Source organism: Tiliqua scincoides, chromosome 3, assembly GCF_035046505.1.
Source record: "Tiliqua scincoides isolate rTilSci1 chromosome 3, rTilSci1.hap2, whole genome shotgun sequence".
NCBI classification, from domain to species: domain Eukaryota; kingdom Metazoa; phylum Chordata; class Lepidosauria; order Squamata; family Scincidae; genus Tiliqua; species Tiliqua scincoides.
The window spans coordinates 216374717-216390060 of record NC_089823.1 but is presented as its reverse complement, the minus strand read 5'-3'; positions in this window follow the sequence as shown (position 1 = coordinate 216390060).

The following is a 15344-nucleotide window of genomic DNA, read 5'->3' as shown; positions in this document are numbered from 1 at the left end:
CCATGGCAGTGAATTGCATAAGTGAATTATGTGTTGTGTGTGAAGTTCTTTCACCTGTCTGCCCTGAATCTCAAGTCAATTAATTTCAGATGGTGATGCCAAAGTCAAAGCCAACTGAGGACTGAATCTTGATAAGATGGGGGGGGGGCCCCCACTGGCAATCTGCACAATTGATGAATTGTTCAGTCTGAGAAGCCAACCCTGAAGCAGCCCTTATGTGAGACCAGCTGTTGGGTCTTTGGAGCGTTTACCCTGATGGTGCAGAAGACCTGCACAATCCAGTTTAACCATTATCTGGGTGGACCTGCAATATAGCAACTGTCAGGCCAATGCCCCTGTGCCTGAGAGCTGCCTCATTGGCACAAGGAGGAAGGACCTGCACTCTGCTGCCAGATTTTGGTTTTAGGTTCCTGGCACCTTTCAGAGGTAGGCATCAAGAATGGAGTTCGTGAGTGACGTGCAGGGCTGGTGGGCTGCACTATGAACATCTCTTCTTGTGGATGTTTGCACTACATCATCATCTGTTGCTAAAGTTAGCAAGAAGCTTCTTGTTCTAACAAGAAAGGTCATCTTGATTAAACACAGGATCATCTAAGAGATTATTGAGACAGCTTTCTTACGGAAAAGGGATTTTGTTAAAAGAAAAGATTTATGAGAACGTTTGTTAGCAAAAAAAAAATTCCTTATTGATACAGGAGTCTAAGGGAGAGAGAGAGAGAGAGAGAGAGAGAGAGAGAGAGAGAGAGAGAGAGACCCTTCAGAACAGGCTCAAAAACTAAACACTGAAACACACATGGTCAATAGTCAATACATTAAGGCAGTGTTTCCCAAACTGTGGGTTGGGACCCACCAGTGGGTCATGACCTAATTGTTGGTGGGTCCCAAAACTGAAACTGACAGGGCTCCTATTGAGTCCTCTGGAAACTGAAACAGAGCCACACACTCAAGTTTGCATGTGAGAAGACACCCATTCTTCATCTTCTCTCAAAGACCAGGGAAGGGGAACGCAAGGCCACCAGAATGGTTCTGATCTGATGAACATGGAGCTCAAACAAATGCTCCAGAATGAGCGAACCTCCTATTGACTCGATGGGACAAATGCCCCAGGCATGGAGCCTTGCGGAGCTTTAGGATCCTGTGGAAGCCTCTCAGAGGCTCCTGATGGGGTCAGAAACCATGCTTCTAGTTTCCTGGAAGCACAGTTTAAAGCTCTGGGGAAACTTCAGGAGGTTTCTCCAACACATCCTGGAGTTGCGCGAGGCACCGTGTGCTCCAGGTAAGTGAGGGGGGTGGATATGTGCACGGGGACGGACGGACCGTGGCATCCTGTGAGGGGGTGCCATCTCAGACTTTTGCCCTGGGGTATGGGGCTGGGGAGGTCCGCCACTGCTTCCCACCATAGTAAAAAAGAATTTAAAAAAGAAACTTGAACAGCTGATAACGTGAAACTTTTTTTTTAAAAAAATGTCTTATAAAGCTTGGTGAGTCCTGATGAAGTGTTGTTTTAAAAAATGGATCCTAGTGCTAAAACATTTGGGAACCACTGCCTTAAAAGGGTCCAGGGCTAGAGTTTTGCTAAATGTTCTAAAAGAGTTTCTGATAGGACTGATGGTTTATGCATAATTTCTTTGTCTAGGAAATACACCTCCTGTTAAACTATGCACTGTTGATTTGGGTAATTTTTTTATGTACTATTGATTTCCTGAATAATAATAAATATATAGAAGAAGAGATGGGATTTTTTTTTTATAGCTAAAGATTCTGTTAAAAATAGTTGGTTATTCCAGGAAGCAAAAGACGTAACATGACAATGCTGTAATCCTTGGGATGCTTCGATCAGTACTTAGAAAGTTCTGTTTTGAATCAGTTCAATAAACCGGAAAACTCTCAAAGTTCTCCTCAGTGCAGTCTCCAAAAACTGATTATTTGATATGTATAGTTAAACCTATATTTGGCTATGGAACTACTTGGCTGTTGGGTGGACATTTTGTCTGAGAATTATGTCTCACTTTGACTTATAAGGTAACAACGCTCTGTTTTCAGGCCAAGTAGTCTTCACACTTGGTCTATCAACATAACAAATAGTGTGCAGTTTCGTGCTCTGGCAAGAACACATGATCAGTCCTTGGCTAGTGTTTTAGCATTTTAAAAAAATGCACCATGGGAGGCTCTTTGATACTGTTGTTCCAGCATTGCTTAAGTGGAAGTTGTGGCCTTTCTGAGCAAACTCCTTTAGAGTGTGATGGGCTAATACAGGAAATTGGTTATATTAGTTACACAAACCTGCCAGCTGCCACCGCATCGACTGTGGTCTGCCTTTGGACCCTCCAGGATTGGACCTGGCCAACAATTTCCCTGACCTAGCACAATTCCAGGATATTGGAGTAAAATCCTATGGTAACATCCACCATCCAGTTGCTAACATCTACAGGAGCAGAGGCAGTCTTACGGTTTTCAAAAGAAATACAAAAGTAAACTTTGCCATTGCTTAGGGGGGCCTGAACATGTAGGACAGGGCCACCAAAGGGCCTTGTTAAGGTCCCCCTGAAACCTGGGGCCAGCCCTGATATTCATGAATTGTTACAGAAATCCAGGCCCTACACAGTCAACAATGTGGCTTGCAAAAGGCTTTTGAGGATGGATCTTGGCTTGTTAGGGGGATTCTTTGCACTGTTCATCAGTGGCGTAGCTAATGCTTGTGCAGCCCGGTGCCAAGTTCAAAGTGTTGCCCCGGAAGTGATGTCATAACTGGAAGCGACATCACGCCCGGGCTTTTTAAAAAGGGAAAATTGGGAGGAACCCATCTCCTCCCCCCAGCAGCTCACCACCCACTTGCTCTGCTGTCTCCCCCCCCCAGTTAGTGGCATAGCTAAGGCATATATCTGCTACCTGGGGTCAAAGAGCATTTTGTAGCCCCCCTGCATAACAAAATCAAATTTAATTAAGTAAATAAATAAAAAGTTATTGGTTCCATGCTATATCATAATAACATCTCATTGGCACTCAGAACAATCAGTCTCATAGGTCAGTTTGGAGTTAAGCAAATCCACCTTTTGTTCCACAAGGCAGTTGTGTTTTCATTTTCTGATTAATTGGCCATAACTTTTGATGGAATATAGATATTCCAATGCAGTTTGTTGCATTGCATTCTGCATTAAATTAGCTTTCCAATTATATATAACATGAATGTATTATTCATACATACCAAGATTTTCACAATTTTGATCACTAGTGTCAAGGTCAGCTTGTTGCCCCCCTAAAGCTTGATGCCCGGTGCAACTGCTACCCCCTGCACCCCCTTAGCTATGCCACTGCTGTTCGTGCACATATAGGGTGGAATGCTTACTTAGAAGTAAGCCAATGAAAGTTTAATAGAATTTACGACCCAATCCTATGCAGAGCCTAAGTCAGTGAATCTTATGATCTGCTGAGTCCCGTGGTACAAAAGTCATGCCACTACCTTGCGCTCTGGGGATGCCAGCACAAATGGCTGGAGGTTCCACATGTTCACCACTGGATCCTGGATCCCACAATGGAGCAGGTATGGTGGTTCTGAGGTTGGTTTGTGGGTATTTAGGGATTGAGGTGGGGAGCAGGGTGGGTAGGGAGTAGATCAGGGCATAAGTACATGCCAAGATCCTTTCCTCATTTTCCCATCCCCAACTTGCCCCTTAAGGCTCCTTGGACTTACACAAGCTGGCCCTCAGTGGATTTCCTCATACCTATGCAAGCTATTTAACTTGTTTAGGTATGAGGAAATCCACTGATGGCTAGATAGCCTATGAAGAAGTGAGTACAAAATACTTTTACTTCCTTCTCTTGGGTTGTGTCTACTCCACACCAGTGGCATAGCAGGGGGTAGCAGCTGCACTAGTTACAAGCTGGGGGGGGGTTACAATGCATGGGCAACAACATGCAACAACGCTCACATGCAACCCCGCCAGGCACACAGGAGACTACGGGGGAGGGGTAATAGTCACCCATCGCCATCACCACGCATTTCATTGTGACATGTGACTTACATCAGGCTGCTGCAGTCAGCCGCGCCGGGCACACAAGAGAGGAGACTACGGGGAGGGGCAACAGTTGCTTGCTGCCATTGCTGCACATGCGTGCGTGGCTTATATTGGGGTGCAGGCCCTGCCAGTGACCGAATGTAAGTCGCATGTGTACATGGCGACCGACTAAACTGACTGGACTCTGGCTGCAATCCTAAACACACTTTCCTGGGAGCAAGTCCCATTGCACACAGTGGAACTGGCTTCTGAGAAGCCATGCATAGGATTGTGCTCTCCTTGTCGTTGCTGCAGCCAGCACATAAGCTGGCCAGCTGGCCGGCTGTGATGGGTTACCTGCGCATGCATAGGAACCTGAAGAGGGGAGCATGCAAGGCAAGGCAAGCGAGCTGCAACAGCAGGAGCACCAGTAGCAAGTGCTGCCCAAAGCAGGCCTGGCCTCGTAGTAGTAATCATCTCATAATTCATCAATCTCTATATTTATTCTATTCCAGTCCCTAAAGATAAACTGCTGGCTCTTACAGCCTCCTGCAGCTCTTGAACTGTAGAAAAGGTTGCACATGCTCAGCTTTTCGTGAAAAACCAGATTAAAAAGCCCAATAATCTTATGCCTATTTCTCTGGGAGTAAGTCCTTTTGACTTCGGTAGGGCCTACTTCTGAGTAAATTGCCAAAGGACCAGGAGTCGTTCAGGGGTGGGGGGGCTACAAAATCTTCTTTGCACTGGGTAGCAAATGGCTTAGCTATGCCACTGCCCTGCACTATAACAAGCATCAGGTGCTTTGGCTGCATAGTGTGAACTGGTGGAGGATAAGATTGGGCCATAACTCTCTAGTAATGATAATGACGCAGCCTTAGTCTTTGGTATCGTGGACTCTTTCCATGCCATTTCTGCATCCTGTGTTAGTGATGTGGCTTACGGTGCAATATGAAAAGGGAAACAATTTTATCCCTGATTACTACTAATATTTATTACTTCATGGGTTCCTACAATAAAACAAGGTGCTGTGATTCTATAACAGTGAGGAGGAAAGACCAGTGATTTCCTAACAGTATTGTGTTGTGGGATGGACTGAAGTATGATTTCATAAGTCAAGCTCCTGCTTCGATGCATTCTTCACTTTGTGGCCATCAGCAGGGTTAGCCTTGCTCTGGTTGTGCTCTACTAAAATATGAACACTGACAGTATCCTGAGGGGCTAAAGCACCCCTGGATTGTTTTGTCCCATGCTCTGGCTGACATGTTCAGGAGAATCCCAGATACACCATCATTCTCTAGACAGCACAGTTCCATCCCTGAGTCTAACTGACTGAGTAAAGGGAAGGACTGGGTGCTGGGAGATTGTTTGAACTGGGCAATACTACAGCTGTAGTATATCTGCTTATTATTCTGGAAGCTGACTGAGATTGCTAAATGCTCCCCACTTCCCCAGGCAGTGAGAAGTTCCAGGGGAAGCTCTACTGGACCCAATCCTAATCAGGGGAATGCCAGCATGCCACCAGCTCAGACAGCCCCATCAGCACAGAAGCCCATCTGCCAAGCTGGCACTACACAGACTCCAGCACAGCAACTGGAAAGTCATGCAACACTGCTAATGGGGAGGAAGTCAGTTGCCATCACAAACCTGCCAACAAAAAGGCTGCAACAGGGTAGAGAATAGTGGGGGAAGGATGTGGTGGAGTTGGTGGATGATGGTTCCTGAACCTGCTTCCTGAGCTGGGCTTGACCCCAACGACTTCAAGACAACAGAACTCATGTAGCTTAAAGGAGTCCCATAGGGAGTTATGGTAGCTGGAACAAGAGTGTAAATACTACACATCTCATCCCCCCCCACCAGTCTCTCTACCACAACAGAGCTTAGAATCTGATGTACATCAAGGTGATACCCCTTTGCTGCCAGCGTGGCATCTACATAAGACTGGCTAATGTTAGCAGAGTTTAAACATATTCCATGTGTACCCTATTCACACAGTGACTATCTACCCTTCCAATAGTAGGAACTAAAAGCAAGCCTGGAATAAAAAGCCTTAGTTTTTACTACAAGCTACAACAGGTGTAATATGAGGACATTACTGCAAAACCATGTGATTTTGCTAGACATAATCATGTCACTGTGGGGTGTGAGCTCACTGTGAAGGTTATTCTAACAACAGAAGGAGTAATAATTTTTTTATGGTGAATTTTACAGCAGAAACAAATCTGGGAGGAAGTGTCTTATTTGTGCAGAGAGCAGTCTGTTCCAGCCATTAAAAAAAAATGACAGAAAGCATGAGGATGGTTAGCCTCACCAACCCAAACCAGTATTGTCAGAGCAGTCCTGGCTTCCCCTGACCTTGCTTAACCTCAGCATGTATGCCAGCCCAATCCCTGACTACCCTGACAGCATGCTACCTGCCTACCCAAGCAACTAACCCCACCAAAGGAAACACTCTAATGTACCCAGCCCCAAATACCAGTCTTGGGTAGACAAAAAACTGCCAACTGAGGTCAATCAGGTTAACAGCAAAAAACTCCTACTCGGTCTCCATAAAGAGCAACCAGATGATCTCACACTGTGCATAGGGTGGGCAGGGCTTGAAAGATGGTGTCAAACTGAGGCCTGGCAGCCAACCCAGCCAACAGTTGCACTGCTCCCCCAATCCACTAGATAGCCAATGGGTGGCTTGGATTTTCCCACCTCTTCCTTGCGCACCACGGGTGTGTGTGCAAATGGCAGCAGGACTCTATTTCAGACCCACCAGAATTGTGCAAGTGTTCAGTTTCCATCTCTGGCATTAGCAATCAACATGTCCACATATAGGAACACCTGGATTCCTTCCTGGGCAGTTAAGCAGAGCCAGCTTTGACAGTCTGGATAGTGATAGTGATAGTGGATAGTGATAGCCTGTGTGATAGTGAGTCTTCTCTCTTTTCGTAAGACCACCTCCAACAAGGACTATCCTTCTGCTTGGAGAGTGTTCTCTAATTGGTGTCCAACTAAGGGCCAGGCAGCCCAATCCTGGAGCCATCACTGAGGCTCTGGGCATTGTGAACATGCCGTAAAGCACATTTATGGCTCCCGGCAGGGAGTGAGCTCCAGTGCTAGGCCAGTGCCAGTCGGTGCTGAGCCTCAGTGCCATGAAGTGGATGCCACACTGCTGAAGTTAAGCAAGACTGCTGGGTGGTAGTGAGACTTTTTGGGGCAAGGGGTGAGGGAAGGTGTAGGAAGGGCGGAACTGGGCAGACAGAGGAGGGGATTGGGCCTGTGAGGAGGTGAAGATGGTGGTAGCATCTACCGCTGCATCCTGAACCCCTCAGTGTGCCGGGCAGCCTGACGCAGGCCTCCGTGACTCTGCGCCTGTTATAACATGGGCACAGGGCTAATGCGACTCACTGCTGCTGGCTGCCATCTGCCCAGCAGAAGGGAGCAAATGCTCCCTTCTCCCAGGGAGACCCCAGTGGTAGCTGCAGCACCCACAGGATCCTGTGGTCACCTTTTTGTCACCACTGGAGCCCGGGGCTCAGCCCTGTCTCATCACGATGCTGTCCATTTCCTAAAAAGCTCAGGCTGCAATCCTAACCACACTTTCCTGAGAGTAAGTCCCACTGAACAAAATAGGACTTACTTCTGAGTAGACCTGGTTAGGACTGTGCCCTCAGCCATGTTGAATTCTCCTGTGGTACGTGGATTTTCCTCTTGGGAATATAACATAGTGCTGGTTGCCCTGACTAAATCTCTTGCCCCAGAATTTCGATCTAGATCGTTTTGCATCTAAGCAGAACAGCACAATTGAATTGTTTTGTCTACTCTACTCCTGTTGTATTTTGTATTTTGACTATCTCTGTTATAAATTTCTTTTCTGGCATTCATTCAACAATTCCATGTGCCTTTGCATGCTCTTCTCAGTTTGTGAGAGCATGAGCTCTTCCCTCCCCCTTCCTCCTTAGTAACATCTGTCTGCTTAAGTCACAGTTTAGTTATTTCATTAGCCTTGGATTCAGTGAATGAATGCCGTTTTTGAATCAAAGGCAGAGCCAAACCTTACATGGTGATTCATATTGCTGTTGTCTCACTGTGTTAAGGACTGACCTTTGCATTTTGAGTAACAAAAGGATGTCCCCTTACCTCTGCCATGAACTCCTGAGGGGGGACATGATTGAGACATACAAAATTATGCATGGGAAGGATAAAGTGGATAGAGAGATGCTCTTTACACTCTCACATAACACCAGAACCAAGGGACATCCAATAAAATTGAGTGTTGGGAGGGTTAGGACAGACAAAAGAAAATATTTCTTTACTCAGCGTGTGGTCAGTCTGTGAAACTCCTTGCCGCAGGATGTGGTGACAGCATCTGGCCTGGATGCATTTAAAAGGGGATTGGACAAGTTTCTGGAGGAAAAATCCATTATGGGTTACAAGCCATGATGTGTATGTGCAACCTCCTGATTTTAGAAATGGGCTGTGTCAGAATGCCAGATGCAAGGGAAGGCACCAGGATGCAGGTCTCTTGTTATCTGGTGTGCTTGCCCTGGGGCATTTGGTGGGCCACTGTGAGATACAGGAAGGTGGACTAGATGGGCCTATGGCCTGATCCAGTGGGGCTGTTCTTATGTTCTTAACTCACAATATGAGCTTAAGGCAGTGTTTCTCAACATTTGTCCCCTGCCGTACCACTTCACATGCTCCTCTTATTTGATGTACCATCAAAAGTAACTGGCAATGACATCATCACAGGTTCCTTCTGGGTAGGAAGGCCAGATGTGACATAACAAACACCAGTAAGGGAGGGCTTTTTTGAGAGCAGGAAAGTATGTTTTGGAACTTTGCCCACTGAGCTGAGCCTCCTACCACTATTTTTTGTGTCATGTTCCTGGTCTCACTGCCAGGCAGGAGGTACCCAGGGGTCCAGGAAGTATCACCAGACACCACCTCAAGTACCGCTGGTTGAGAAACACTGCCTTAAGGGATACAGGGTTGTTTAACAGACAGTATCAACATGAGAAGCTGTTTGAACATTCAGAAAACATTATACCAATGTTATGAATTGTTAGCACTATTGCTTGAAAAATCATGTCCCTCCTGAGGCACCTTTTTTTCTAGACTAAAATTGGATAGGATTGGTCCCTGGGGCAGTTCTGGAGGGTCTCCTCCAAGGAAGGGAACATTTTGTTCCCTTGCATGGGGTAAGCTTCTGTTGCTCTGATGTGTCTACTCAGACCTGCACCAATCCAAGTCAACTCGGGCAGGTGGATTAAGGCCAGGAAGGAGGGGCCAGGATATTGGCGGAGCTGCTGCCACCAATATTGAACCCTTCCTGCCTTGGCACACATACCCTCTTTCCTGGTCCACCCATTCCCATCCCATTCTACCCACTGTGCCTACTTAAGGGTGCCAGGGCTTCCACGGAGGCTGCTGTCTTCTTACCTGCCACTCAGTGTTTGACCAGGCTATGGAGTTCCAGTCTATGGATCATTGCCTTTTTTTTTTTTTTTTAACCTCCATAAAGCACACTGTGCCACTGAAATACAGGCCTATAGAACCGGGCTGTAAGTTGACCTGTGGGCACTTCAGTTCTTTCATCATGAGTTCAGCTCTGTTCATCTTCTTCAATCTGCTCATAATCAGTGGGTTCAATGTCTCTGGAATCAATTAGCATCTGTGCTGATTACACAGTCTGTTATCTATTGAATGACTGGGTTGCAATGCAACTATTAATTAAAGAAGAGTACATTCATTCCAGCAGAGTGGGTAGTCAAAAGCAGGACTTAGGAATTCTCAAAACACTGGAACATTAAGCAGTTCTTCAGATAGCTTGGTCTATTGTCCCTTCTACGTGTGAAATTCCCACATTGGAGATTGCACATAAGGGATCACTGATATATTTGCTGAGGAATGACCTCATCTACAGTCTTAACATGGAGAAACCAGAATCTCCCTTTCTCCATGACTATGCTAAGGACTTGACCCTTCCAGTCTTCATTTTGGTACAGGGATCTGCCTGCCTTGCTGAAGGGTATGGTGTGGGCAGTTCAAAGAGCATGATTCTTGCTGACCAGTTTTTTCCTTCTCTGTCTCATCCAAGGCAGACCTTTTGAAATAAAGGAAGTGCTTCTTTCAGGAACAAATTAATGCTAATGATCTTGTCTCATTTTCCCCCCTGTTTCATTTCAGTCCCTTTATTCCACACACAAATATACTCAAGTAGATAGTATCACTCACTGAATGCTTTGCCCTGCTCTCTCTCTCTCTCTCTCTCTCTCTCTCTCTCTCTCTCGCTCTCTCTCTCTCTCTCTCTCTGATGTTGTCAAGTTGCACAGTCATTACAAAACATTCAGGACACTGGTTGGCAACCTTCAGTCTTGAAAGACTATGGTATAAACCTACAGCACCCGGTATTCCCAGGTACTAACAGGTATTCCCATCAAAGTACTAACCAGGCCTGACCCTGCTTAGTTTCTGAGATCAGACAAGATCGGGCATGTGCAGGTTACCAGTTGCTGTCATTCATTCAGGACACTATACCATACTCATGACCAGAGTCTTTACTGAACAGAAGCAGCATCATGGAAGCACACAGAGTGCCCAGCTTCTCAGTGCTATCCTGCACAAGTATGGTTGCTTTGTTTTGTGGTGCTGGTCTAAATGATTACAGTTTTGGGGGTGGCAGACATCTGAGGAATTTGAGACCTAATTCTCATGGAGATGGTAAACAGTAGTGTAGCTAGAGGGGGTGCAAAGCACTAAGTTTTGCAGGGAGCCTCACCTCGGCTTGCAAAGCTCTATGTGTTGCACAGACCCTCACTGCAGGCATGCAAGTGGCCCCCGCCCCTTCAGAGCAGGGATGTGCAGTGTGGGGCTGGCAGGTGAGGCAGAACTGTCCTGCTGTTGTCCATGGAAAAGCCTCACCTGCTTACACAAAAGTGGGGCAGTTCTGCCTCATCTGCCACCCCCCACACTGCACATCCCTGCTCTGAAGAGGAGGGGGCTGCTTGCAAGCCTGCAGTGAGGCTTAATGCAACATATAGTGCTTTGCAAGCTGATATAAGTCTCCCTGCAAAACTTAGTGCTTTGCACGCCCTCTAGCTATGCCACTGGAGCCCACAGGAGCCATGCGGTTGGAAAGCACGATCACTACAAACCGCCTCCTTCTCCTCCCTGGGCTTCTCTGGCCAATTCTAAGGCAAGAACCCACTTGGGCTCCTCCTCCTATCCTACCTCATTGCAATGAGAGGTTGTCCAATGATCATTGGTTCCTTCAGAGATGGACAAGAGCACCCGCTCCTGCCTCCCCCACCTCCACTGGATGCAAAAGCAAAAAATTAACCCTTCCCTGCCTCCTGGCTAGATGTTCCCTGCTGATCACCCAGTCTGAATGATGGCTCCACAAGGTCTTTCACATCACAAAAAAAGTAAGCAAGCACACCCAGACACAGATAGACTCCAGTGCACATGCATGGGGAATCAGTGCTGAGTCAAGTGGCCTTATGAGTATGTGCCTGAGTCATAGGCGCAGGTGACTCCAGTGTACACAAGTCAGCAAAAACATGTGTTTTTTGTGACTCAGTCTCGAGTCACCAGACTCAAGTTCCCATCCCTGGATTCTAGCCTAGCCTATATATGCAAAGCATTTGGAATGCCATGGTGTATGGTATAGTTTTTGACTTGCCAACTATTAAATATTTCAACATGATAGCTACCTGCACAACTAAACACCATTTTGTCATAATAGTACAATACACTATTTTAGTGATGCCTATAAAATGAAAGTGTAATGAAACAAAATTTTACTGTTCACAGCACCAGAGAAAGTGATTGAGTCTTTCAACTCCAACTCCAACAACCTTTATTGGCATCATACATAATAAATACATGATCATAAATATAACCCACAAATAAAATAAACACAGAAGCTATCGCATGGGAAATGCTCACACAAACATGTCAGTCAGGGCTGCCTTGGGCTGTTAAAAATAAAAACTTTTACAAGAAACTCGGCAACAAGCATCATCATTTCTTGTGAAAAGTCATGTAAAAGAAACGCTGCAAACAGATGGGGGGGCCCCCAGAATAGTTGGAGAGAACAGGGTCCAGAATAGAGCGGCGGAGCTTGCTAAATGCAGGGCAAACGCAAAGAAAGTGAGTGACAGAGTTAGGCTCAATGCCACAGTGATTGCAACACCTTTGGTCAAAAGCTATCCGAGAGTAACGACCGTTCAGCACTGCAGAAGGGAAAATATTTAACCGGGCTAACCTAAAAGCCCTCCTCTCAAGGGGATTCATAAGATTGAGGTATTCACTTTCTTTCTTTCTTTCTTTCTTTCTTTCTTTCTTTCTTTCTTTCTTTCCATTTACATGGATTTAACTGACTGGGAAAAACCAGCACATATCTGATGACTGTATCCCACGCCTTTATGGACACTGATCACACATTCAGGTTTGAAGTACATGATTTGGCATGAAAAGCTGAGTCATTTCAATGTTGGGTTCTTCCCATGCTGTTCACAATCTGGAACTGAAATAATGAACCAGAAAACAAAACAGGCCACTCTTACATTTATGCACAAGAACAACAGAAATGTATTAAGATCACCTGGCTGTATAATTCTGCTTGTTTTGTGGAACAAAACAATACACACTCTGTCTTTGCCTGTATGTGAAGTATCTCTGTTTCCTAATTCCCCTGATCTGTAAAGGAGTTGTTCTTGACTCTACAAGGCAGGGGTCTCCAAACCCTGGCCCAGGGGCCAGATGTGGCCCGTAGCGAGCCTCTATCTGGCCCATGGCCAGCCTCTTGTCCCTTGAAAGCCTCTGGCCCACTTGACGGAACAAGACCAGAACTGTGCTCTGATTGCATCTGGAGGGTGTTCTAAGGGCCGGAGAGGCTGAGTGAATGAGCCCATCATTCATTTATTCATTCATCTAAGTTCCATCTCTAATTTATTTATTTAAATTTTATATTTAAATTTTCTTCCGGCCCTCAGCACTGCGCCAGATATTTCATGCAGCCCTCTGGCCAAAAGGTTTGGAGACCCCTGCAAGGGAAGTGGAGCACTCCAGACAACTCTCCTGGTAGCCTGTTAAAAACAGAATGAAGTTGTGTGATTTCATGCAATATTTAGCAAAATACAGATGCTTTCAAAATACATAACATACTGTGTAAGATATGTTACCTATTTTATTTGTAGCCTGTAAGAATAAGGTGCTCCCTTATACTATGGGAGATCCACAGTCCATCTATCCGACATTGTCCCTTAGCTTTCAGGACACTGCAAGCTATCAACTGAAACACAGATTAATAACTGTGCTTCAAAGAATATGAATTGTGGCCTTGATGTCTCTTCCAGGTGCTGGAGAGCAGGAAAAGTCTGTTTTGGTGCTAACCTCTTTTTCTTTCCATTCAAATGCCTCATCACAGGAACTGGACAGTGTGTTGTGCATTGACTGCAGTCCAACTCGCACTTATGTGGCTGTAGTCTAGATTGCAGACTAAATGTCTTGATTCTATAATTTGCTTTGAGCTGTGGTAGCTCAAACCAGAAAACCTCGTTTCTTCAAAATCTTGCAGGATTAGGGAACCATTTTTGTCAGGGTTTGATGGTGTCCATCAAGTACAGATAATCACTCATAGAGTGTCCGTGTGAGAGGGTAGAGAAGCAGGTCACGAAAACAAACGACATACTTATCTTTAGTCTAAGGTACACACCAGACATGCAGTTGTTCTATGGAAAATTACATCTGTAAGCACATCCATGAGTTTCAAATCACGTGGGATTTGCAACCACACATTCATTTCAACATTCACTGAAAACACCTTGCAGCACCTGCCTACTGAAAGGGGCAGAAGCAGTCAAGTTCCTGATCCTGCACATGATGTACCAGTGTGCACCAGGCTGCATTCAGGCTGTAGTCCTCAGCATGCTCACAGCAAGTCCTTTGTGGACTCCAGGAGAACTTCCCAATGCCTATGTCCATAGGGAAAAGGGGAAAGGGAGGGGTGGAACAGGGCTGGGGGGAGGGAGGGGTGGGGGATAGGTGGATTGGGTCCCAGGTGGGCAGGGGGTTAAGTCACTAAGCCTGAGGTATTCAATCTGTGCATCCCGCCTCCTTAGGGAAGTGTGGCTAGGCTCCAGGGGCATCGCCAGGCATCTGGGGAGAGGAGCTGGGCTGGGCTGGCTGGGCTGGGCTGGGCTGCTGCACGTGCTACTTGCTGCTTTTCTGCAGCTGTGAACGAGGTGGGTGGGGCAGCTTGAGGCTGGGAGGGCTGTGAAACATGCTGGGGGGAGGTGGGAGAGAAGGCTGGCTGGGCAGGAAGAGGTGCCGCATCTCAGCATGGAGCTCTCTCCATGTGCAACCTTGCCCCAAGGACTACATTTCCCAGTGTGCCCCTCGCCCTGGGCATCCTGGCGTTGGTCAAGGCTGGAGGAGAGAAGAGTTCGGAGGTGCTGCATCTTATTAGCACAGGGGTGCTTCTGGCAGGCTTCAAAGCGGGAGGGAAGAGTAAGTCCTCCGCTTGGGGAGCCCAGCCTGCTCTTAGTGTCCAAATGCCGCAGCCTGCTTCCCTCCTTCTTGCCTGGGGGGGAACAGGGGTGGCATCTGCATGTGTGTGAGCAGCCCCCATCTACTTTGGGGTGAGTTGCAATATTGCTGGGTGTGGCTGCAATCCTTTCTACACCTTCCTGGGAGTAAGCTCCATTGACTCAAATGGGGCTTACTTCTGGGTAGACCTACATAGCCTTGGGGTCTGTGTCAGGTTAACCCAGGATCTTCACCTTTCTCTTTTTCCTCCCCATCCAAAAAAGAAAAAAAAGCCACTCTTGATGGCTTTGTCTCCAAAAATTGATTAAAAATTAAAATCCCCATTCCTTTTCAGCCACCCCCCTTTTTCCTCCTGCCTCCTTTGGGGGGGGGTACTCTGTTGGCTGCTATTGTAAGACAAAAGGCACAATTCTAGCTAGTTCTACTCAGTAGTAAGTCCTATTGTGTTCAGTGGGACTTACTCCCAGGAAAGTGGGGTTAGGATTCCAGCCAAACAGTCTCTAGGTCTCAGTTTGCAATTCGAAGTTACACACAAAACAAAGTCTTCCCCTCCCCCAGCAAATTCATCACTTCCCCCCTCCCTTTCCAAAACCCTCCAGCTGTGCTGCTAACAAACTTGGCACAATCCTAACCAGGTCTACTGAGAAGTAAGTCCTATTTTGTTCAATGGGGCTTACTCTCAGGTAAGTGTGGTTAGGATTGCAGCCTCAAAGTGCTGGCAGCCTTGTTTCTAGTGTATAATTATAACACCTTCATCCCCATTTTGGGGGTAACTGTTGTAATGGGGAACCGTGGCCAGTGGCTACAAGG